Below are 18,652 nucleotides of genomic sequence, written 5' to 3' on the forward strand. Positions count from 1 at the left end.
GGAGGGTGTGGTCGTGTGGTTGTGGCTGGTGTGGTCGTGTGGTTGTGGCGGGTGTGGTCGTGTGGTTGTGGCAGGTGTGGTCATGTGGTTGTGGCGGGTGTGGTATTGTGGTTGTGGCGGGTGTGGTCGTGTGGTTATGGCGGGTGTGGTCTTGTGGTTGTGGCGGGTGTGGTCGTGTAGTTGTGGCGGGTGTGGTCGTGTGGTTGTGGCGGGTGTGGTATTGTGGTTGTGGCGGGTGTGGTCGTGTGGTTATGGCGGGTGTGGTCGTGTGGTTGTGGCGGGTGTCGTCATGTGGTTGTGGCGGGTGTGGTATTGTGGTTGTGGAGGGTGTGGTCGTGTGGTTAAGGCGGGTGTGGTCGTGTGGTTGTGGCGGGTGTGGTCATGTGGTTGTGGCGGGTGTGGTATTGTGGTTGTAGCGGGTGTGGTCGTGTGGTTATGGCGGGTGTAGTCGTGTGGTTGTGGCGCGTGTGGTCGTGCGGTTGTGGCGGGTGTGGTCGTGAGGTTGTGGTGGGTGTGGTCGTGTGGTTGTGGAGGGTGTGGTATTTAGGTTGTGGCGGGTGTGGTCAGGTGGTTGTGGCGGGTGTGGTATTGAGGTTGTGGCGGGTGTGGTCGTGTGGTTATGGCGGGAGTGGTCGTGTGGTTGTGGCGGGTGTGGTCGTGTGGTTGTGGCGGGTGTGGTCGTGTGGTTGTGGCGGGTGTGGTCGTGTGGTTGTGGCGGGAGGGGTCGTGTGGTTGTGGCGGGTGTGGTTGTGGCGGGTGTGGTTGTGGCGGGTGTGGTCGTGTGGTTGTGGCGGATGTGGTCGTGTGGTTGTGGCGGGTGTGGTCGTGTGGTTGTGACGGGTGTGGTCGTGTGGTTGAGGAGGGTGTGGTCGTGTGGCTGTGGCGGGTGTGGTCGTATGGTTGAGGCGGGTGTGGTCGTGTGGTTGTGGAGGGTGTGGTCGCGTGGTTGTGGCTGGTGTGGTCGTGTGGTTGTGGCGGGTGTGGTCGTGTGGTTGTGGCGGGTGTGGTCGTGTGGTTGTGGCGGGTGTGGTCGTGTGGTTGTGGCGGGTGTGGTCGTGTGGTTGTGGCGGGTGTGGTCGTGTGGTTGTGGCAGGTGTGGTCGTGTGGTTATGGCGGTTGTGGTCGTGTGGTTGTGGCGGGTGTGGTCATGTGGTTGTGGCGGGTGTGGTCATGTGGTTGTTGCGGGTGTGGTCGTGTGGTTATGGCGGGTGTGGTCCTGTGGTTGTGGAGGGTGTCGTCGTGTGGTTGTGGCGGGAGTGGTCGTGTGGTTGTGCCGGGTGTGGTATTGTGGTTGTGGCGGGTGTGGTCGTGAGGTTATGGCGGGTGTGGTCGTGTGGTTGTGGCGGGTGTCATCATGTGGTTGTGGCGGGTGTGGTACTGTGGTTGTGGCGGGTGTGGTATTGTGGTTGTGGCGGGTGTGGTCGTGAGGTTATGGCGGGTGTGGTCGTGTGGTTGTGGCGGGTGTCGTCATGTGGTTGTGGCGGGTGTGGTCGTGCGGTTGTGGCGGGTGTGGTCGTGTGGTTGTGGCGGGTGTGGTCGTGTGGTTGTGGCAGGTGTGGTCATGTGGTTGTGGCGGGTGTGGTATTGTGGTTGTGGCGGGTGTGGTCGTGTGGTTATGGCGGGAGTGGTCGTGTGGTTGTGGCGGGTGTGGTCGTGTGGTTGTGGCGGGTGTGGTCGTGTGGATGTGGCGGGTGTGGTCGTGTGGTTGTGGTGAGTGTGGTCGTGTGGTTGTGGCGGGTGTCGTCGTGTGGTTATTAGGGGTGTGGTCGTGTGGTTATGGCGGGTGTGGTCGTGTGGTTGTGGCAGGTGTGGTCATGTGGTTGTGGCGGGTGTGGTATTGAGGTTGTGGCGGGTGTGGTCGTGTGGTTATGGCGGGAGTGGTCGTGTGGTTGTGGCGGGTGTGGTCGCGTGGTTGTGGCGGGTGTGGTCGTGTGGTTGTGGCGGGTGTGGTCGTGTTGTTGTGGCGGGTGTGGTCGTGTGGTTGCGGCGGGTGTGGTCGTGTGGTTCTTTCGGGTGTGGTCGTGTGGTTATGGCGGGTGTGATCGTGTGGTTGTGGCGCGTGTGTTCGTGCGGTTGTGGCGGGTGTGGTCGTGTGGTTGTGGCGGGTGTGGTATTGTGGTTGTGGCAGGTGTGGTCATGTGGTTGCGGCGGGTGAGGTATTGTGGTTGTGGCGGGTGTGGTCGTATGGTTATGGCGGGTGTGGTCGTGTGGTTGTGGCGGGTGTCGTCGTGGGGTTGTGGCGGGAGTGGTCGTGTGCTTGTGCCGGGTGTGGTATTGTGGTTGTGGCGGGTGTGGTCGTGTGGTTATGGCGGGTGTGGTCGTGTGGTTGTGGCGGGTGTGGTCATGTGGTTGTGGCGGGTGGGGTATTGTGGTTGTGGCGGGTGTGGTCGTGTGGTTATGGCGGGTGTAGTCGTGTGGTTGTGGCGCGTGTGGTCGTGCAGTTGTGGCGGGTGTGGTAGTGAGGTTGTGGCGGGTGTGGTCGAGTGGTTGTGGCAGGTGCGGTCATGTGGTTGTGGCGGGTGTGGTATTGAGGTTGTGACGGGTGTGGTCGTGTGGTTGTGGCGGGTGTGGTCGTGTGGTTGTGGCAGGTGTGGTCGTGTGGTTGTGGCGGGTGTGGTCGTGTGGTTGTGGCGGGTGTGGTCGTGTGGTTGAGGCAGATGTGGTCGTGTGATTGTGGCGGGTGTGGTCGTGTGGTTGTGGCGGGTGTGGTCGTGTGGTTATTAGGGGTGTGGTCGTGTGGTTGTGGCGGGTGTGGTCGTGTGGTTATGGCGGGTGTAGTAGTGTGGTTGTGGCGGGTGTGGTCGTGTGGTTGTAGCGGGTGTGATCGTGTGGTTGTGGCGCGTGTGGTTGTGGCGGGTGTGGTCGTGTGGTTGTGGCGGGTGTGGTCGTGTGGTTGTGGCAGGTGTGGTCATGTGGTTGTGGCGGGAGTGGTATTGTGGTTGTGGCCGGTGTGGTCGTGTGGTTATGGCGGGTGTGGTCGTGTGGTTTTGGCGGGTGTCGTCGTGTGGTTGTGGCGGGTGTGGTATTGTGGTTGTAGCGGGTGTCGTCGTGTGGTTATGGCGGGTGTGCTCATGTGGTTGTGGCGGGTGTGGTCGTGTGGTTGTGGCAGGTGTGGTCGTGTGGGTGTGGCGGGTCTGGTCATGTGGTTGTGGCGGGTGTGGTATTGTGGTTGTGGCGGGTGTGGCCGTGTGGTTGTGGCGGGTGTGGTCGTGTGGTTGTGGCGCGTGTGGTCGTGCGGTTGTGGCGGGTGTGGTCGTGTGGTTGTGGCGGGTGTGGTCGTGTGGTTGTGGCAGGTGTGGTCATGTGGTTGTGGCGGGTGTGGTATTGAGGTTGTGGCGGGAGTGGTCGTGTGGTTATGGCGGGAGTGGTCGTGTGGTTGTGGCGGGTGTGGTCGCGTGGTTGTGCCGGGTGTGGTCGTGTGGTTGTGGCGGGTGTGGCCGTGTTGTTGTGGCGGGTGTGGTCGTGTGGTTGTGGCATATGTGGTCGTGTGGTTATTAGGGGTGTGGTCGTGTGGTTGTGGCGGGTTTGGTCGTTTGGTTGTGGCGGGTGTGGTCGTGTGGTTGTGGAGGGTGTGGTCGTGTGGTTGTGGCGGGTGTGGTAATGTGGTTGTGGCGGGTGTGGTCGTGTGTTTATGGCGGGTGTGGTCGTGTGGTTGTGGCGGTTATGGTCGTGTGGTTGTAGCAGGTGTGGTCGTGTGGTTATGGCGGGTGTGGTCGTGTGGTTGTGGCGCGTGTGGTCGTGTGGTTGTGGCAGGTATGGTCGTGTGATTGTGGCGGGTGTGGTCGTGTGGTTGTGGCGGGTATGGTCGTGTGGTTGTGGCGGGTGTGGTCGTGTGGTTTTGGCGGGTGTGGTCGTGTGGTTGTGGCGGGTGTGGTCATGTGGTTGTGGCGGGTGTGGTATTGTGGTTGTGGCGGGTGTGGCCGTGTGGTTGTGGCGGGTGTGGTCGTGTGGTTGTGGCGCGTGTGGTCGTGTGGTTCTGGCGGGTGTGGTCGTGTGGTTGTGGCGAGTGTGGTCGTGTGGCTATTAAGGGTGTGGTCGTGTGGTTGTGGCGGGTGTGGTCGTGTGGTTGTGGCGGGTGTGGTAGTGTGGTTGTGGCGGGTGTGGTCGTGTGGTTGTGACAGGTGTGGTCATGTGGTTGTGGCGGGTGTGGTATTGTGGTTGTGGCGGGTGTGGCCGTGTGGTTATGGCGGGAGTGGTCGTGTGGTTGTAGCTGGTGTGGTCGTGTGGTTGTGGCGGGTGTGGTCGTGTGGTTGTGGCGGGTATGGTCGTGTGGTTATTAGGGGTGTGGTCGTGTGGTGGTGGCGGGAGTGGTCGTGTGGTTGTGGCTGGTTTGGTAGTGTGGTTGTGGCGGGCGTGGTAGTGTGGCTGTGGCGGGTGTGGTCGCGTGGTTTTGGCGGGTGTGGTCGTGTGGTTATGGCCGGTGTGGTCGTGGCAGGTGTGGTCGTGTGATTGTGGCGGGTGTGGTCGTGTGGTTATGGCGAGTGTGGGCGTGTGGTTGTGGCGGGTGTGGTCGTGTGGCTGTGGCGGGTGTGGTCGTGTGGTTGTGACGGGTGTGGTCGTGTGGTTGTGACGGGTGTTGTCGTTTGGTTGTGGCGGGTGTGGTCGTGTGGTTGTGGCTGGTGTTGTCGTGTGGTTGTAACGGGTGTGGTCGTGTGGTTGTGGCGGGTGTGGTCGTGTGGTTGTGGCGGGTGTGGTCGTGTGGTTGTGGCGGGTATGGTCGTGTGGTTGTGGCGGGTGTGGTCGTGTGGTTATGGCGGGTGTGGTCGTGTGGTTGTGGCGGGTGTGGTCATGTGGTTGTGGCGGGTGTGGTATTGTGGTTGTGGCGGGTGTGGTCGTGTGGTTATGGCGGGTGTGGTAGTGTGGTTGTGGTTGCGTGTGGTCGTGTGGTTGTGGCGGGTGTGGTCGTGTGGTTGTGGCGGGTGTGGTCGTGTGGTTGTGGCAGGTGTGGTCGTGTGGTTATGGCGGGTGTGGTCGTGTGGTTGTGGCGGATGTGGTCATGTGGTTGTGGCGGGTGTGGTATTGTAGTTGTGGCAGGTGTGGTCGTGTGGTTATGGCGGGTGTGGTCGTGTGGTTGTGGCGCGTGTGGTCGTGTGGTTGTGGCGGGTGTGGTCGTGTGGTTGTGGCGGGTGTGGTCGTGTGGTTGTGGCAGGTGTGGTCGTGTGGTTATGGCGGGTGTGGTCGTGTGGTTGTGGCTGGTGTGGTATTGTGGTTGTGGCGGGTGTGGTCGTGTGGTTATGGCGGGTGTGGTCGTGTGGTTGTGGCGCGTGTGGTCGTGTGGTTGTGGCGGGTGTGGTCGTGTGGTTGTGGCGGGTGTGGTCGTGTGGTTGTGGCGGGTGTGGTCGTGTGGTTGTGGCGGGTGTGGTCATGTTGTTGTGGCAGGTGTGGTCATGTAGTTCTGGCTGGTGTGGTCGTGTGGTTGTGGCGAGTGTGGTCATGTGGTTGTGGCGGGTGTGGTCGTGTGGTTATGGCGAGTGTGGTCGTGTGGTTGTGGCGGGTGTGGTAGTGTTGTTATGGCGAGTGTGGTCGTGTGGTTGTGGCGGGTGTGGTCGTGTGGTTGTGGCGGGTGTGGTCGTGTGGTTGTGGCGGGTGTGGTCGTGTGGTTGTGGCGGGTGTGGTCGTGTGGTTGTGGCGGGTGTAGTCGTGTGGTTGTGGCGGGTGTGGTCGTGTGGTTATGACGGGTGTGGTCGTGTGATGTGGCGGGTGTGGTCGTGTGGTTGTGGCGGGTGTGGTAGTGTGGTTGTGGCGGGCGTGGTAGTGTGGTCGTGGCGGGTGTTGTCGCGGGGTTGTGGCGGGTGTGGTCGTGTGGTTGTGGCGGGTGTGGTCGTGTGGTTGTGACGGGTGTGGTCGTGTGGTTGTGACGGGTGTGGTCATGTGGTTGTTGCGGGTGTGGTCGTGTGGTTGTGACGGGTGTGGTCGTGTGGTTGTGGCGGGTGTGGTCGTGTGGTTGTGGCAGGTGTGGTCGTGTTGTTGTGGCGGGTGCGGTCGTGTGGTTGTGGCGGGTGTGGTCGCGTGGTTGTGGCGGGTGTGGTCGTGTGGTTGTGGCGGGTGTGGTCATGTGGTTGTTGCGGGCGTGGTCATGTGGTTGTGGCGGGTGTGATCGTGTGGTTGTGGCGAGTGTGGTCGTGTGGTTGTGGCGGGTGTGGTCGTATGGTTGTGGCGGGTGTGGTCGTGTGGTTGTTGCGGGTGTGGTCATGTGGTTGTGGCGGGTGTGGTCATGTGGTTGTGGCGGGTGTGGTCGTGTGGTTTTGGCGAGTGTGGTCGTGTGGTTGTGGCGGGTGTGGTCGTGTGGTTGTGGCGGGTGTCGTCGTGTGGTTATTGCGGGTGTGGTCGTGTGGTTGTGGCGCGTGTGGTCGTGTGGTTGTGGCGGGTGTGGTCGTGTGGTTGTGGCGGGTGTGGTCGTGTGGTTGTGGCGGGTGTGGTCGTGTGGTTGTGGCGGGTGTGGTCATGTGGTTGTGGCGTGTGTGGTCGTGTGGTTGTGGCGTGTGTGGTCTTGTGGTTGTGGCGGGTGTGGTCGTGTGGTTGTGGCGGGTGTGGTCATGTGGTTGTGGCGGGTGTGGTCGTGTGGTTGTGGCGGGTGTGGTCGTGTGGTTGTGGCGGGTGTGGTCGTGTGGCAAACAGTCTGTTGACCTATAACTTACCAGCTGTCGGGTCCGGATGTAAGCGCCCCCGCGTCCTGGTCTCAGACCAGCCCATCCTGCTTGATGCTCTGGTTAATTACCCACGCTAATAAATTATTATTATTATTATTATTATTATTATTATTATTATTATTATTATTATTATTATTATTATTATTATTATTATTATTATTATAAGTAAGTGCTAAACCCACAAGGGTCATGCAGCGGCACAGTAACAAAGACAAGAACAACTTCAGCTGTTCTTGCTTTAATTTTAGACATCCGTTTTTTTATGAAAGTTTTCTTTGGGCGAAATGTTTTCCAGTTGAAGACTTGCTCTGGCACCTGTGTACTTATCTTCCCAAATTGTTGGTGCTACTGACACACAGACCATCGTAGGTACCACCACAACCTGACTGATCGGCCACTGTCTTATGGAACTTACCAAGTTCTCTTCTGTTGGAAAGTACAGCTTGTATCTAAGTTGTTTGCAAGTTCATCTTGGGATCTAGTTCGCCTTCTGATCTAGTGGTTTCTAGTTGCCAGTACTAGCAGAATAGATTCTGATCTAACACATGGAACCCAGTCGCTTTTCTCTCTGTCTTTGTTTGAAGCCTTCAAAAGAGGAAGGAGCCTTGATTCTTTTGAAGGGCTCTTGAAAGTTAGGAATTAGAGGAATCTAAGCTTTTCTAGAGTGGTCTTGCTACTCCCTGTCAGATCCTGAAGCATGACCACTGATTCGGATTCCTTTTAGCGCTTAGTCTGATTCTTTGTTTCCAATCATTGCATGTATACAATGTACCATAATATGCACTGTCAGAGTCTTAGTATTTATTTCCTGTGTGTTCTACGTTTACACGTGGAAGGAGGAAGGCAGGGAGGGAGGGAAGGAATGAATTAAGTAGCGTGGCATACAAAGAGTACGTAACCTTTATTCGGCGCATGTACACACCCTCATTTACAGGCTATCTCCCCAACCAGCGAACCAGGTGACCGAGGGTTGACGATGGGGCCCCATCGTTCAACCAGTACCCAGGTTCCAGCCAATGAGAATATGGTTTTGGCAATCGCAGAGGTGATGTGGGTACCACTCTCCTGTCTGCCTTGTCATTCCCATTCTAGTGCTGGTTGAAGCACGGTCTGCTCTCTAGTGGCTTCTATTCTGCCTTGCTTACCGTGGAGTGCACTAATACCTATTGTTGTACATAGTGTATATAGTGTACATACTTCTGTTCTAAATTGGTGAAGGATAATGTAAGTCAAAAGTTTTCTGCTGTGTTTATTTTGCTCCCTTTACACGCAGGATAACAGGCCATTTGGACACCTGGGTTGTAATAAGTAGGAAGGAATGCAACAAGGAGGGCAGAAAATTCTATCATGATGGAAATATCTGGAGTTTGAGAGGAGGGAACAAGGCGGGAGTAAAAGGCCATCACTTGCGGTTATGCTTGTGGTGAATGGTTGACCAGCCATTGTCAACAACACGATGGTCAGCCCCCACTGCCTCTTGTATAATACACTGCTCCTGCTTGTATAATACACTGCTCCTGCTTGTATAATACACTGCTCCTGCTTGTATAATACACTGCTCCTGCTTGTATAATACACTGCTCCTGCTTGTATAATACACTGCTCCTGCTTGTATAATACACTGCTCCTGCTTGTATAATACACTGCTCCTGCTTGTATAATACACTGCTCCTGCTTGTATAATACACTGCTCCTGCTTGTATGATACACTGCTTCTGCTTGTATAATACACTGCTCCTGCTTGTATAATACACTGCTCCTGCTTGTATAATACACTGCTCCTGCTTGTATAATACACTGCTCCTGCTTGTATAATACACTGCTCCTGCTTGTATGATACAATGCTCCTGCTTGTATAATACACTGCTCCTGCTTGTATGATACACTGCTCCTGCTTGTATAATACACTGCTCCTGCTTGTATAATACACTGCTCCTGCTTGTATGATACACTGCTCCTGCTTGTATGATGCAATGCTCCTGCTTCTATAATACACTTCTCCTGCTTGTATGATACAATGCTCCTGCTTGTATGATACACTGCTCCTGCTTGTATAATACACTGCTCCTGCTTGTATGATACACTGCTATTGCTTGTATAATACACTGCTCCTGCTTGTATAATACACTGCTCCTGCTTGTATGATACACTGCTCCTGCTTGTATGATGCAATGCTCCTGCTTGTATAATACACTGCTCCTGCTTGTATAATACACTGCTCCTGCTTGTATAATACACTGCTCCTGCTTGTATAATACACTGCTCCTGCTTGTATAATACACTGCTCCTGCTTGTATGATACACTGCTCCTGCTTGTATGATACACTGCTCCTGCTTGTATAATACACTGCTCCTGCTTGTATAATACACTGCTCCTGCTTGTATAATACACTGCTCCTGCTTGTATAATACACTGCTCCTGCTTGTATAATACACTGCTCCTGCTTGTATGATACACTGCTTCTGCTTGTATAATACACTGCTCCTGCTAGTATAATACACTGCTCCTGCTTGTATAATACACTGCTCCTGCTTGTATAATACACTGCTCCTGCTTGTATAATACACTGCTCCTGCTTGTATGATACACTGCTCCTGCTTGTATAATACACTGCTCCTGCTTGTATAATACACTGCTCCTGCTTGTATAATACACTGCTCCTGCTTGTATAATACACTGCTCCTACTTGTATAATACACTGCTCCTGCTTGTATGATACACTGCTTCTGCTTGTATAATACACTGCTCCTGCTTGTATAATACACTGCTCCTGCTTGTATAATACACTGCTCCTGCTTGTATAATACACTGCTCCTGCTTGTATAATACACTGCTCCTGCTTGTATGATACACTGCTCCTGCTTGTATAATACACTGCTCCTGCTTGTATAATACACTGCTCCTGCTTGTATGATACACTGCTCCTGCTTGTATGATGCAATGCTCTTGCTTGTATAATACACTGCTCCTGCTTGTATAATACACTGCTCCTGCTTGTATGATACACTGCTCCTGCTTGTATAATACACTGCTCCTGCTTGTATAATACACTGCTCCTGCTTGTATAATACACTGCTCCTGCTTGTATGATGCAATGCTCCTGCTTGTATAATACACTGCTCCTGCTTGTATAATACACTGCTCCTGCTTGTATGATACACTGCTCCTGCTTGTATAATACACTGCTCCTGCTTGTATAATACACTGCTCCTGCTTGTATGATACACTGCTCCTGCTTGTATAATACACTGCTCCTGCTTGTATAATACACTGCTCCTGCTTGTATGATACACTGCTCCTGCTTGTATAATACACTGCTCCTGCTTGTATAATACACTGCTCCTGCTTGTATGATACACTGCTTCTGCTTGTATAATACACTGCTCCTGCTTGTATAATACACTGCTCCTGCTTGTATAATACACTGCTCCTGCTTGTATAATACACTGCTCCTGCTTGTATAATACACTGCTCCTGCTTGTATGATACACTGCTCCTGCTTGTATAATACACTGCTCCTGCTTGTATAATACACTGCTCCTGCTTGTATGATACACTGCTCCTGCTTGTATGATGCAATGCTCTTGCTTGTATAATACACTGGTCCTGCTTGTATAATACACTGCTCCTGCTTGTATGATACACTGCTCCTGCTTGTATAATACACTGCTCCTGCTTGTATAATACACTGCTCCTGCTTGTATAATACACTGCTCCTGCTTGTATGATGCAATGCTCCTGCTTGTATAATACACTGCTCCTGCTTGTATAATACACTGCTCCTGCTTGTATGATACACTGCTCCTGCTCGTATAATACACTGCTCCTGCTTGTATAATACACTGCTCCTGCTTGTATGATACACTGCTCCTGCTTGTATAATACACTGCTCCTGCTTGTATAATACACTGCTCCTGCTTGTATGATACACTGCTCCTGCTTGTATAATACACTGCTCCTGCTTGTATAATACACTGCTCCTGCTTGTATGATGCAATGCTCCTGCTTGTATAATACACTGCTCCTGCTTGTATAATACACTGCTCCTGCTTGTATAATACACTGCTCCTGCTTGTATGATGCACTGCTCCTGCTTGTATGATGCAATGCTCCTGCTTGTATAATACACTGCTCCTGCTTGTATAATACACTGCTCCTGCTTGTATGATACACTGCTCCTGCTTGTATAATACACTGCTCCTTCTTGTATGATACACTGCTCCTGCTTGTATAATACACTGCTCCTGCTTGTATAATACACTGCTCCTGCTTGTATGATGCACTGCTCCTGCTTGTATGATGCAATGCTCCTGCTTGTATAATACACTGCTCCTGCTTGTATAATACACTGCTCCTGCTTGTATGATACACTGCTCCTGCTTGTATAATACACTGCTCCTGCTTGTATGATGCAATGCTCCTGCTTGTATAATACACTGCTCCTGCTTGTATAATACACTGCTCCTGCTTGTATGATACACTGCTCCTGCTTGTATGATGCAATGCTCCTGCTTGTATAATACACTGCTCCTGCTTGTATGATGCACTGCTCCTGCTTGTATGATGCAATGCTCCTGCTTGTATAATACACTGCTCCTGCTTGTATAATACACTGCTCCTGCTTGTATGATACACTGCTCCTGCTTGTATAATACACTGCTCCTGCTTGTATAATACACTGCTCCTGCTTGTATAATACACTGCTCCTGCTTGTATGATACACTGCTCCTGCCTGTATAATACACTGCTCCTGCTTGTATGATACAATGCTCCTGCTTGTATGATACACTGCTCCTGCTTGTATAATACACTGCTCCTGCTTGTATGATACACTGCTCCTGCTTGTATAATACACTGCTCCTGCTTGTATAATACACTGCTCCTGCTTGTATAATACACTGCTCCTGCTTGTATAATACACTGCTCCTGCTTGTATAATACACTGCTCCTGCTTGTATAATACACTGCTCCTGCTTGTATAATACACTGCTCCTGCTTGTATAATACACTGCTCCTGCTTGTATGATACACTGCTCCTGCTTGTATAATACACTGCTCCTGCTTGTATAATACACTGCTCCTGCTTGTATAATACACTGCTCCTGCTTGTATAATACACTGCTCCTGCTTGTATAATACACTGCTCCTGCTTGTATAATACACTGCTCCTGCTTGTATAATACACTGCTCCTGCTTGTATAATACACTGCTCCTGCTTGTATGATACACTGCTCCTGCTTGTATAATACACTGCTTCTGCTTGTATAATACACTGCTCCTGCTTGTATAATACACTGCTCCTGCTTGTATGATACAATGCTCCTGCTTGTATGATACACTGCTCCTGCTTGTATAATACACTGCTCCTGCTTGTATGATACACTGCTCCTGCTTGTATAATACACTGCTCCTGCTTGTATAATACACTGCTACTGCTTGTATAATACACACACTGCTCCTGCTTGTATGATACAATGCTCCTGCTTGTATAATACACTGCTCCTGCTTGTATAATACACTGCTCCTGCTTGTATGATACACTGCTCCTGCTTGTATAATACACTGCTCCTGCTTGTATGATACACTGCTCCTGCTTGTATGATACACTGCTCCTGCTTGTATGATGCAATGCTCCTGCTTGTATAATACACTGCTCCTGCTTGTATAATACACTGCTCCTGCTTGTATAATACACTGCTCCTGCTTGTATGATACACTGCTCCTGCTTGTATAATACACTGCTCCTGCTTGTATGATACACTGCTCCTGCTTGTATAATACACTGCTCCTGCTTGTATGATACACTGCTCCTGCTTGTATGATACACTGCTCCTGCTTGTATGATGCAATGCTCCTGCTTGTATAATACACTGCTCCTGCTTGTACCATACACTGCTCCTGCTTGTATAACACACTGCTCCTGCTTGTATAATACACTGCTCCTGCTTGTATGATGCAATGCTCCTGCTTGTATAATACACTGCTCCTGCTTGTATAATACACTGCTCCTGCTTGTATAATACACTGCTCCTGCTTGTATAATACACTGCTCCTGCTTGTATGATGCAATGCTCCTGCTTGTATAATACACTGCTCCTGCTTGTATAATACACTGCTCCTGCTTGTATAATACACTGCTCCTGCTTGTATAATACACTGCTCCTGCTTGTATGATACACTGCTCCTGCTTGTATGATGCAATGCTCCTGCTTGTATAATACACTGCTCCTGCTTGTATAATACACTGCTCCTGCTTGTATAATACACTGCTCCTGCTTGTATAATACACTGCTCCTGCTTGTATAATACACTGCTCCTGCTTGTATAATACACTGCTCCTGCTTGTATGATACAATGCTCCTGCTTGTATAATACACTGCTCCTGCTTGTATAATACACTGCTCCTGCTTGTATGATACACTGCTCCTGCTTGTATAATACACTGCTCCTGCTTGTATAATACACTGCTCCTGCTTGTATAATACAATGCTCCTGCTTGTATGATACACTGCTCTTGCTTGTATAATACATTGCTCCTGCTTGTATGATACACTGCTCCTGCTTGTATGATGCAATGCTCCTGCTTGTATAATACACTGCTCCTGCTTGTATAATACACTGCTCCTGCTTGTATGATACACTGCTCTTGCTTGTGTAATACACTGCTCCTGCTTGTATAATACACTGCTCCTGCTTGTATAATACACTGCTCCTGCTTGTATAATACACTGCTCCTGCTTGTATAATACACTGCTCCTGCTTGTATAATACACTGCTCCTGCTTGTATGATACACTGCTCTTGCTTGTATAATACACTGCTCCTGCTTGTATGATACACTGCTCCTGCTTGTATGATGCAATGCTCCTGCTTGTATAATACACTGCTCCTGCTTGTATGATACACTGCTCCTGCTTGTATGATGCAATGCTCCTGCTTGTATAATACACTGCTCCTGCTTGTATAATACACTGCTCCTGCTTGTATGATACACTGCTCTTGCTTGTATAATACACTGCTCCTGCTTGTATAATACACTGCTCCTGCTTGTATAATACACTGCTCCTGCTTGTATGATACACTGCTCCTGCTTGTATGATGCAATGCTCCTGCTTGTATAATACACTGCTCCTGCTTGTATAATACACTGCTCCTGCTTGTATGATGCAATGCTCCTGCTTGTATAATACACTGCTCCTGCTTGTATGATACACTGCTTCTGCTTGTATAGTACTCTGCTCCTGCTTGTATAATACACTGCTCCTGCTTGTATGATGCAATGCTCCTGCTTGTATAATACACTGCTCCTGCTTGTATGGTACATTGATCATTATACCATCAACTCAGTGATCAACTACAGATATTGTCAAACAAGCGTTAAGTTGTCAGTTGGAGTTAGGGGCAGACCGGACACGGAGTACAACTCTGGTGGAAAGCTGCAATTATCAGAGAATTACATATAAACCGCATAGCGTCAGCGGTATATATATGATTAACAAATCTCAGAATATCATTTAGGAACTTGAGCAAGGACTCCATCAGAACTTTATATACGAAATATGAGTACGCTGCCCCAGCATGGAGGTCATGTCGGGTCAAGCTCGGGTAGGAACTCGGAAATATCCTAAGGTTGTCAAGCAGACAAGGTTCCAAACCTGAGAGGGTTGTTGAGGAGAAGATGAAGGAACTAAACTTGACTACCTGTTGGAGAGGACAAGAGAGGACATCCTGAGGTAGTATTCCTTAAGTGGAGTGATGATTTGCAGCGTTTCCACCCGTACCGTGAATCGAATCACGGACACTCAGTTTATGAGCTGAGTGTGTTACCAACCCAGCTACGGGACACCGTACTGAAATAAAAGATCCTTTGTAACAAATTTACCAGAGGTGTCAGTTGCAGCTGCAATAACTGGAACAACAAAAATCTCTCTGCAGTCCGTACACTTTATGCTTAACAAACTAACTCATTAACTCTCCAAGAAATTAGACAATAAATAAAACCTTCCTTTCGTTCTTGGTTTGTTGACTTTAACTCTCCTAAAACGTATTTAGTTTTATTAGTTATCAACACAGGAAACTTAAAATACGACTCAATAAAGACTGAAGGTGGGGCTTCACATAGTTCTGTTACCCTAGCTACAAATGTGTAGTTACAAGAATGTAATCTCTCTCTCTCTCTCTCTCTCTCTCTCTCTCTCTCTCTCTCTCTCTCTCTCTCTCTCTCTCTCTCTCTCTCTCTCTCTCTCTCTCTCTCTCTCTCTCTCTCTCTCTCTCTCTCTCTCTCTTATACACAAACGAACACACACATGTTGGTCTTTGAATCTCAAGTAATGCGTGTGTGGTGTTGACATTAAACAGCTGTCACTGACTCTGCTGGGTGTAGTACTCCTGGGTGTTGTATCACCAACCATGTATGTCTGTATGTCTGTATGTCTGTATGTCTGTATGTCTGTATGTCTGTATGTCTGTCTACGAGTCCTACATATATTTTTTAGCTTATAATTAAACACTAAAAAAATAAACCTTTTTATTAGAGAATTTTAATATTAAATATGTGTGTGTGTACTCACTTAGTTGTGGTTGCAGGGGTCGAGTCATAGCTCCTGGCCCCGCCTCTTCACTGTTCGCCACTAGGTCACTCTCCCTGAACCATGAGCTTTATCGTACCTCTGCTTAAAGCTATGTATGGATCCTGCCTCCACTACATCACTTCCCAAACTATTCCACTTACTGACTACTCTGTGGCTGAAGAAATACTTCCTAACATCCCTGTGATTCATCTGTGTCTTCAACTTCCAACTGTGTCCCCTTGTTGCTGTGTCCCATCTCTGGAACATCCTGTCTTTGTCCACCTTGTCAATTCCTCTCAGTATTTTGTATGTCGTTATAATGTCCCCCCTATCTCTCCTGTCCTTCAGTGTCGTCAGATTGATTTCCCTTAACCTCTCCGCTTAGCTCTGGAACTAGACTTGTTGCAAACTTTTGCACTTTCTCTAGTTTCTTTACGTGCTTGGCTAGGTGTGGGTTCCAAACTGGTGCCGCATACTCCAATATGGGCCTAACGTACACAGTGTACAGGGTCCTGAACGATTCCTTATTAAGATGTCGGAATGCCGTTCTGAGGTTTGCTAGGCGCCCATATGCTGCAGCAGTTATTTGGTTGATGTGCGCTTCAGGAGATGTGCCTGGTGTTATACTCACCCCAAGATCTTTTTCCTTGAGTGAGGGTTGTAGTCTCTGGCCCCCTAGACTGTACTCCGTCTGCAGTCTTCTTTGCCCTTCCCCAATCTTCATGACTTTGCACTTGGTGGGGTTGAACTCCAGGAGCCAATTGCTGGACCAGGCCTGCAGCCTGTCCGGATCCATTTCTAGTTCTGCCTGGTCCTCTTCCGATTGAATTCTTCTCATCAAGTTCACATCACCTGCAAACAGGGACACTTCTGAGTCTATTCCTTCCGTCATGTTGTTCACAAATAACAGAAACAGCACTGGTCCTAGGATTGACCTCTGTTGGACCCCGCTGGTCACAGGCGCCCACTCTGACACCTCGCCACTTACCATGACTCGCTGATGTCTTCCTGACATGTATTCCCTGATCCATTGTAGTGTTATCCCTGCTTGGTCCTCCAGTTTTTGCACTAATCTCTTGTGTGGAAGTGTGTCAAACGCCTTCTTACACTCCAAGAAAATGCAATCTACCCACCCCTTACTCTCTTGTTTTACTACTGTCACCCTGTCATAGAACTCCAGTAGGTTTGTGACACAGGATTTCACGTAGGTGCGATGAGGCACCTAAACTACCGGGAACCATTGAAGGTCCTTGATCTGTATTCCCTCGAACGCGGACGAGAGAGATACATGATAATATACACTTGGAAGGTCCTGGAGGGATTAGTACCAAACATGCACACGAAAATCACTCCATATGAAAGCAAAAGACTCGGCAGGAGATGCAACATTCCCCCGATGAAAAGCAGGGGCGCCACGAGTACACTGAGAGACAACACAGTAAGTGTCCGGGGCCCAAGACTGTTCAATTGCCTCCCAGCATACATAAGGGCGATTACCAATAGACCCCTAACTGTCTTCAAGAAGGCACTGGACAGGCACCTAAAGTCAGTAACTGGCCAACCGGGCTGTGGTTCGTACGTCAGCTTGCGTGCGGCCAGCAGTAACAGCCTGGTTGATCAGACCCTGATCCACAATGAGGCCTGCTCCCAGACCGGGCCGCGGGGGCGTTGACCCCCGAAACCCTCTCCAGATAAACTCCAAGTAAACCGTGTTGGCTGTTGTTGATAACCTCATTCCTTTCTAGGTACTCCACCACTCCGTGTGTGTGTACTCACCTATTTGTACTCACCTATTTGTACTCACCTATTTGTGGTTGCAGGGGTCGAGTCTTAGCTCCTGGCCCCGCCTCTTCACTGGTTGCTACTGGGCCCTCTCTCTCCCCGCTCCATGAGCTTTATCAAACCTCGTCTTAAAACTGTGTATGGTTCCTGCCTCCACTACGTCATTTTCTAGGCTATTCCACTGCCTTACAACTCTATGACTGAAGAAATACTTCCTAATATCTCTCTGACTCATTTGTGTCTTCAACTTCCAATTGTGGCCTCTTGTTTCTGTGTCCCCTCCCTGGAACATCCTGTCTTTGTCCACCTTGTCTATTCCACGCAGTATTTTATATGTCGTTATCATGTCTCCCCTGACCCTCCTGTCCTCCAGTGTCGTCAGGCCGATTTCCCTTAATCTTTCTTCATAGGACATTCCCCTTAGCTCTGGAACTAACCTTGTGGCAAACCTTTGTACTTTCTCTAGTTTCTTGACGTGCTTTATCAAGTGCGGGTTCCAAACAGGTGCTGCATACTCCAGTATGGGCCTGACATACACGGTGTACAGTGTCTTGAGCGATTCCTTACTAAGGTATCGGAATGCTGTTCTCAGGTTTGCCAGGCGCCCATATGCTGCAGCAGTTATCTGATTGATGTGTGCTTCCGGAGACATGCTCGGTGTTATACTCACCCAAAGATCTTTCTCCTTGAGTGAGGTTTGCAGTCTTTGGCCACCTACCCCTCAAGGAAGGTTCCTTGATGTTGGTGAGGGGCTCTTGATTTAGGGAATTAGATCTGTGCTCTAGTTCCCCGAATTAAGCCTGAATGCCTTCCACATCCCCCCCCAGGCGCTGTATAATCCTCCGGGTTTAGCGCTTCCCCCTTGATTATAGTAATAATTTGGCCACCTAGCCTATACTCTGTCTGTGGTCTTCTGTGCCCTTCCCCTATCTTCATGACTTTGCATTTGGCAGGATTAAATTCGAGAAGCCATTTGCTGGACCAGGTGTCCAGTCTGTCCAGGTTTCTTTGAAGTCCTGCCTGGTCCTCATCAGATTTAATTCTCCTCATTAACTTCACATCATCTGCAAACAGGGACACTTCTGAGTCTAACCCTTCCATCATGTCGTTCACATATACCAAAAATAGCACTGGTCCTAGGACCGACTCCTGTGGGACCCCGCTCGTCACAGGTGCCCACTGTGATACATCATTACGTACCATGACTCGTTGTTGCCTCCCTGTCAGGTATTCTCTGATCCATTGCAGTGCCCTTCCTGTTATATGCGCCTGATGCTCTAACTTCTGCACTAATCTCTTGTGAGGAACTGTGTCAAAGGCCTTCTTGCAGTCCAAGAAGATGCAATCAACCCACCCCTCTCTCTCGTGTCTTACTTCTGTTATTTTATCATAAAACTCCAGAAGGTTTGTGACACAGGATTTGCCTTCCGTGAATCCGTGCTGGTTGGCATTTATACTCTTGTTCCATTCCAGGTGCTCCACCACTCTCCTCCTGATAATCTTCTCCATAATTTTGCATACTCTACACGTCAATGACACAGGTCTATAGTTTAGTGCCTTTTTTCTGTCTCCATTTTTAAAAATGGGAACTACATTTGCCGTCTTCCATACCTCAGGTAGTTGCCCAGTTTCCAGGGACGTGTTGAAGAT

Source organism: Cherax quadricarinatus, chromosome 45, assembly GCF_038502225.1.
Source record: "Cherax quadricarinatus isolate ZL_2023a chromosome 45, ASM3850222v1, whole genome shotgun sequence".
Classification (NCBI taxonomy): Eukaryota; Metazoa; Arthropoda; class Malacostraca; order Decapoda; family Parastacidae; genus Cherax; species Cherax quadricarinatus.